The sequence below is a fragment of the Marmota monax genome, unplaced genomic scaffold (genome assembly GCF_021218885.2).
Source record: "Marmota monax isolate L192 unplaced genomic scaffold, Marmota_monax_Labrador192_F-V1.1 WCK01_AAM20220418_F8-fsc00218, whole genome shotgun sequence".
NCBI lineage: Eukaryota > Metazoa > Chordata > Mammalia > Rodentia > Sciuridae > Marmota > Marmota monax.
The window spans coordinates 1,868,236-1,874,197 of NW_026694764.1; positions in this window are offsets into that span (position 1 = coordinate 1,868,236).

Below are 5,962 nucleotides of genomic sequence, written 5' to 3' on the forward strand. Positions count from 1 at the left end.
TCTCCATCTTCAAAGTCAAGTCCTTCCCATGCTAGCCTGTCTCTGGTGCTCCCTTCACTCTTCCACTTTAAGGACCCCACATTGGGCCCACCCAGATGATCCAAAAAAAAATATTTCTGTTTTAAGGTCAGCTGATTGACCAACCTGGTTCCAGCTTTGACCTTAATTTCCCTTTGCCCTGACCTCGCATATTCATAGGTTCTGGGGATTAAGATGGTGCCATTGTTTATGCCTCCCAAGGAGAGTTTCCCTATTGCCCAAGAACAGAGTCTAGACCCCCCCCCCAGAGAAATGGCTGAGCTAGAGGAAGAGGATTCCTGGCAGCAGGTCCTAGAGATGCTACCAGCATGAAGGACACCATCCATTTAGCTCCAAGTCTAGGAGCTTCCCAAGGGGATTCACCATGGAAGAAGAAAAGCAAGATTTTGCATCTAAAAAGGTCAACCCATGTAGACAACAAAATGCCCAAGGGCAGATTTTTAAACTATCCTCAAAGCCTTTTCCTTCAACACCTTGTCTCCCCATAACCAAGGGTAAAACATAAGGCACATATTTGTACTCTCCCTTCACTTCTTTGAGCCTCAGTTCTCACATCCACGTGATGGGAGGATAACACCTGACGGTAACCGATGATCGATTAGGAAGAAAGCAAACCAGATTGGTTAAAGAGTTCAGGAGTCCTTGCACCAGGTGTTATATTATTATAGTCATCAACCAATTGTCCCAATTGACGAGAGCCTCCGTTTCTTCATCTGAAAACTGAGGGTAATAATAATCTCCACCTCATGCAGGGAGACAGCCGGCCCCTGCTCCCGGCAGGCCCCCTTTTCCCCTGTCAGGCCCCCCACCTCCCGATGCCACACCCACCTCTCCAGCCTTGCCTGCTTCTCTGCCCGCTTTCCTCTGCCCATAGGCTAGCATGGACATCCCCCTCCTGGGTTAAACTGCCTGAGCCAGCTCTTGATCACTCACGGGTCACCAGGGGTCTTGTAGTGCTCGTTCTCCTTAACTTTTCTGTGTTTAAGAGCTGCATCGGGTATTACCTCAAATTATCCAAGAGCAAGCACATCCTTCTATAGGGGGACTCGGGTCCTCTTGTGCCATCACTATCTAACTTCGTGTTAGGAACACGTGTTCCTCCTATGACAGGACTTGAACCCTACAGAGCTGTGGTTCCAACTTTAAAGGGCTTTAAAGTGTGTACCTGCCTCCTGGGGAGCCCCTTGCAGTCTGTATGTGTCCACTGTCCATTTATGAATGAGAACAACTTTATTTGTTCTACTACTCTGCACCCATTCCTTCACAGGAGGGCTGTCCGTCAGCAGGTCTCACCTGCTAGGGCTTCAGTGCAGCTCCTCCAAAACTCAAGTGTTGAAACTCAACGGCCAATGTAAGAGTGCTAAGAGGTAAGGCCTTCAGGAGGTGAGTGACAGAGTGGAGCTCTGGTGAACAGGATCAGGTGTCTCTGTAAAAGGACCTAGCAGAGAGAGCTCACCCAGCTTGCCCTTCACCTTCCCCCTGGTGAGGCACAGCATTCAAGGCTCCTGATCTTGGCCTTCCCAGCCTCTAGAAATAACATTCTATTGTTTATAAATGGCCCAGCCTGTGGTATTTTGTCATAGCAACACAAACAGACCAAGGTACCCCTGCGTCCTCAAATAGGAGAGTTGGACTCCACGACCTTAAAAAATGGTATTTGCTGGGGCGCTGTGATGAACTCCTCTGGAGATCTCAAGATGTTAATGGCTGTGAACAGCCCGGGCTTTTTAAGCTGGCCCACGTGGCTGTGGAGTGAATGAGTCCCTGGGGCCAGGCTCCCTGCACACTAGGGCTCCACCACTTTCACACAAGACTCCGTTGTGGTGTCATCCATCAGTAGAGAGGGATTTGGGGTCACGCCTGAAAGTGACCTGCATCCCCTCCACCTGCATTCCATGGGCCAGAGGAAGGCCCAGGGGAGCTGGGAAACAGGCCGGCCATGTGGCCAGGAAAACAGCTTTGGTGGCCATCCATCCTGCCCCACGCCTCCATCCGCTACAGTTGTAGGCTCTCCATTGCTCTGAAGTCTCCCCAGGAACAGCAGAGTTCCTTGACTCATCCTTCACAATGGAGACTCCTCGGGGGAAGGAGGAGAGCATTTAAGTAGCTCATCCCAGGAGATGGCCACCTTTATACCCCAGCTGATCACCACTCCTGTCCCCGTAGCCCTCCCTGAAGCTGGGCTTCTACACACTGCCACACCCTGCCTCCCATTGAAAGCAGCCTGCTTCTGAAATCAACCAAAACGAGGTCCGGAGGCGAAGAAATGCTCGTGGGGACAGCTGATGGCTTCATTGAATCCGAGGCTGCTCTTCGCTGCCGCTACTCTGCTGCCAAACCTCCTGCTCCCGGGGGCCAAAGGACATCTTTTACACTCTTTCTTCAGATGTGAACTCAGGGTCATTTGCAATCCCCCGAGATGGGGGCTTCTGATGCCGGTCCCGGAAACAGACGAGGACGCCTCGGAGATCAGCCAGAGAGGTGACATCTCAGAAAAGGGAAAGGCCTTTCTCAGAGACAAATGCAAAGTCGTCAGCAGGATGAATACAAAGTTTGGAGTTCAGTGTCACTTGTCTTATTTAGAATTCCCCAAAGGGGTGCTCAAAAGTAGCTGTGAAAGAACTAGAGACACAGGCGCTGGCCGTTTGCAATATTTATCACAAAAAAAGTGGGGACAACTGTGAAAGGTCGCACCTCGCACATTGACACAGAATATGCAGCAGGCTCCCTGAGGCCGCTCAGCCCCCCCTCCCACACTTGTAGGAGCTGCTGCAGGGAGGCCGCGGAGACTCCCTGTCACTGAGAACTAGGGAGTGAGGACTCTGCCAGAATACAGAAGGCCCCTGAGCACAGGGCTCTCGGAAGGCAAACCGAAGGCCAGGAGAGCTGGGCATGGCCAAGGTGTACAGCAAAGGTGACCCTGGGAGGCAACACACGTAATGATCACAAAATACAAACAGCCAGTCTATCATGGTGGTCAGCCTATGGAGGTCCTCCGTGTACATTAGCTCATTTAATCCTCCCCAGCAACCAAATGAGGTAGCAGCAATGATGATCTCCAATGTTCACATGCAGAGACTGGCTCAGAGAGGTAAGCAACTTGTACCCAAATCACACAGCTGATAAGCGGTCCAAATTGCAAAGCCTGCCGGAGCTATTCTGATCTCTGATGAGACCCTTGAGACAATGGCACAGGTGCTTCTGAAATGGACCTCTGGGTGATCATTATCACCCATACCTGACAAGCCACGGGCAGCTCTAATTTGACAACCCAAACTGACGGCAGCAATGACTCAATGTTATATGCCAGAGGACAGCCAGGGGGACCCCTGAGGAACAGTCACCTGTATTTTTTTTTTGAAAGTCACTAATAAGTCACCACGTGGAGGTGCGTGCCTAATGAGGGACCCATTCCAGGCGAGGCTGTAAGAGGCAGTGAACTCAGGGACAGAGACTTGGGGCTGGGGTTGGAAAGTGAGTCTTGGACAAGTTACTTAAGCTTCCAGCCCTCAAGTTCTCCAACTGTGAAATGAGGGGAGGTGCCCTTCAAAGATGGTTGGAAAGATCAGATCAACCAGACAAGGGTTTCGGCTGAATTTTATGTCTGATGCAAACGTCAGACATGCAGTGACAGTTCCCCACAATGTCTCTATCAGGGATCCTCACGCCGAGGACCCCACCCACGTCTCTCTCTCCTCCTCCTCCTTCCCACCCACTTCTGTCCACACCTTTCTCTTTCCTCTCTCAATTGCTAACAGACTTTCCCTACTTCTCAGGTTACCCACTGACTACACCTTGATGTACAGTGCACACCGTGGCCACCTGGAGGCAGGGACAGCTCTGCCTCTGTCTCCAGTGACCCTCTCCGTCCATAATCCTTCAGAAGGAGCTGGTGAGTAGGGTCAGGTCCCCATTGCGTTAATCAGCCATCCAGCAGCCACCCTGCGAGCCTCTCCAGTCCCTTCTTAAGGAAAGATGGGGAGCCAGGGAGCTGACAGCTCAGCCTGTCCTGGGGACACCTGCAAATCAGAGACCTCATGAAAAATGTGAGAGAAGAGCAGAATGTGGGTGAAAGTTTCAAAAGAGGACAAAATCCTCTGATAGCACCAAAGAGGAAAGGAGTTGGGCCGGGAAGGATTAGGCAGAAGCAGAGCTGGCTGCAAACTGGGGGAGGGGTTGGTAGAGAAAACACAGAGCAGGACGCCAACCAATCTCATCCCAGACCTGCCTGGTCCCGCCGGTGAGACCCAATCTTGTGACCTTGGGCATGTCTCATGCCTCAGTTTCTCCACCTGGGCAACAGCATTTGGGACTAGACAATTTCTGAGGCCCCGTGCGTGCGTTAGCCTTGAGATACTGTTTTTCAGGAAGAAATGGACTCATGCAATCCGTGTGTCTGACCCGCTCCCGCCCGGGGTCCAGGTTGGACATTGTTCTAGCTACTGGAGACGGAGCATTGGACAAAGCAGACGGAACGCTCTGCCCTCCAGAGATCGTCACACATGGTAAAAACTGCCAGTCTCCAGACTTCTGAGAAAAGACAACTGCTTCCACTACATCTCCAAGTGATATTTTTATTGGTGGCAAGAGGAAAGGAGAGATTCTTTGTTCATCAGATTCTCGCACTAATGAGAATACCTGAAGTAATGGAGCGACTGTAATTAGGCCAGGAGCTGTGCAGACTCCAAACCGCCGTAAATAAGAATGGGGGTTTACCTAACCTTCCCCTTCAAACTCCAAGACAGGGAGGGATGAGGAAGGAGGCAGAGCGGCAACGAGCCTCCCTCTCCCAAGTAGCAGGGAGTCGGAGGTGATCGAGGTGACCCCCATTCATGAGCCCTGTCCATCAAGGTGAAGTTCAAGATTGAACTTCTAGGCACAAAACCCGACATTCCGATTTCAGCTGTCAGAGAAAGCAACCCTGGATGTCGGGTGGACGTCGGCGACGTCATCAGGCAGACGGCTGACGCAAGGAGGCCGGGGCTCCCTCACTTGCCAAGGTGAGGATCTATTATTTGGAGGAAATCAGGATACAGGTCAAACCCAGGTAGCCCTTGATCCCCAAGCTCCTTCCACCCCAAACTACTGCTGGCACCCCACAGAAAAAAATGATCTTGCAGGAAATTTTTTTTTAATGGCCAAGTTCTGGTCTATTTAGTTGGATCATCTTCAGCCTGGCCTTTTTAGGGGCGTTGGGGTGCGGTGGGCATCAGGTGAAAGAATTTCAAGCTTAGATGCAACCACATGTGTCCACTGTGAGCTGGGGCACTCACAGCTGTGTGACCGGGTTAACCACGTGCCTCCCTGAGCTGAGGCTCCTGTGCCAAGTACAGCTAATGATGTCCACTCTGAGGTGAGGAGAAGGCACTCCGTAAAGATGCTGTTGGCCATCTCCAGGGCTCGTGCCAAGCCTCCTGTGGAGCACATGCTGTTGAAAGTTGAAGTGTTTGCTTAATTAAATGTGAGCAGGGTTGCCTGGCCATTTCTCACAGACAGAGAGGTGTCTTGGCCTTGTGACAAGTGAAAACTGGGCATGTGATTTTTCTTCTTTGCCATCTCCGGAGGCACAACGAACCCTTAGACGTCACTTCTGGCTGAGCCCTTATCGTGGTAGATGGTTCTGCAATCGAAGGCATCAATTGATGTCAACCGAGGGGACTGTTCAGGTGATGGGGGAGGGGGAGGTCAGGAAAATGCCAACTCTAGTCCCCTTTGGTGATATCCAGGCCTAAACTCAAACTCTGGTCTTCCCCTGACTAGCTGGATGACCCTGAGCATGCACTCAGCCTCTCTATTCCCCCCACTTCCCTCCTGCCTGAGAGCTGAACAGAGAGGATCTTGGCAGAAAGCAAGTACCCCCTGGAGTGGGCAGCCCCAAGAGCAGTTGAGGAGATGAGGGGATCACCCAGGAATGACGAGCATC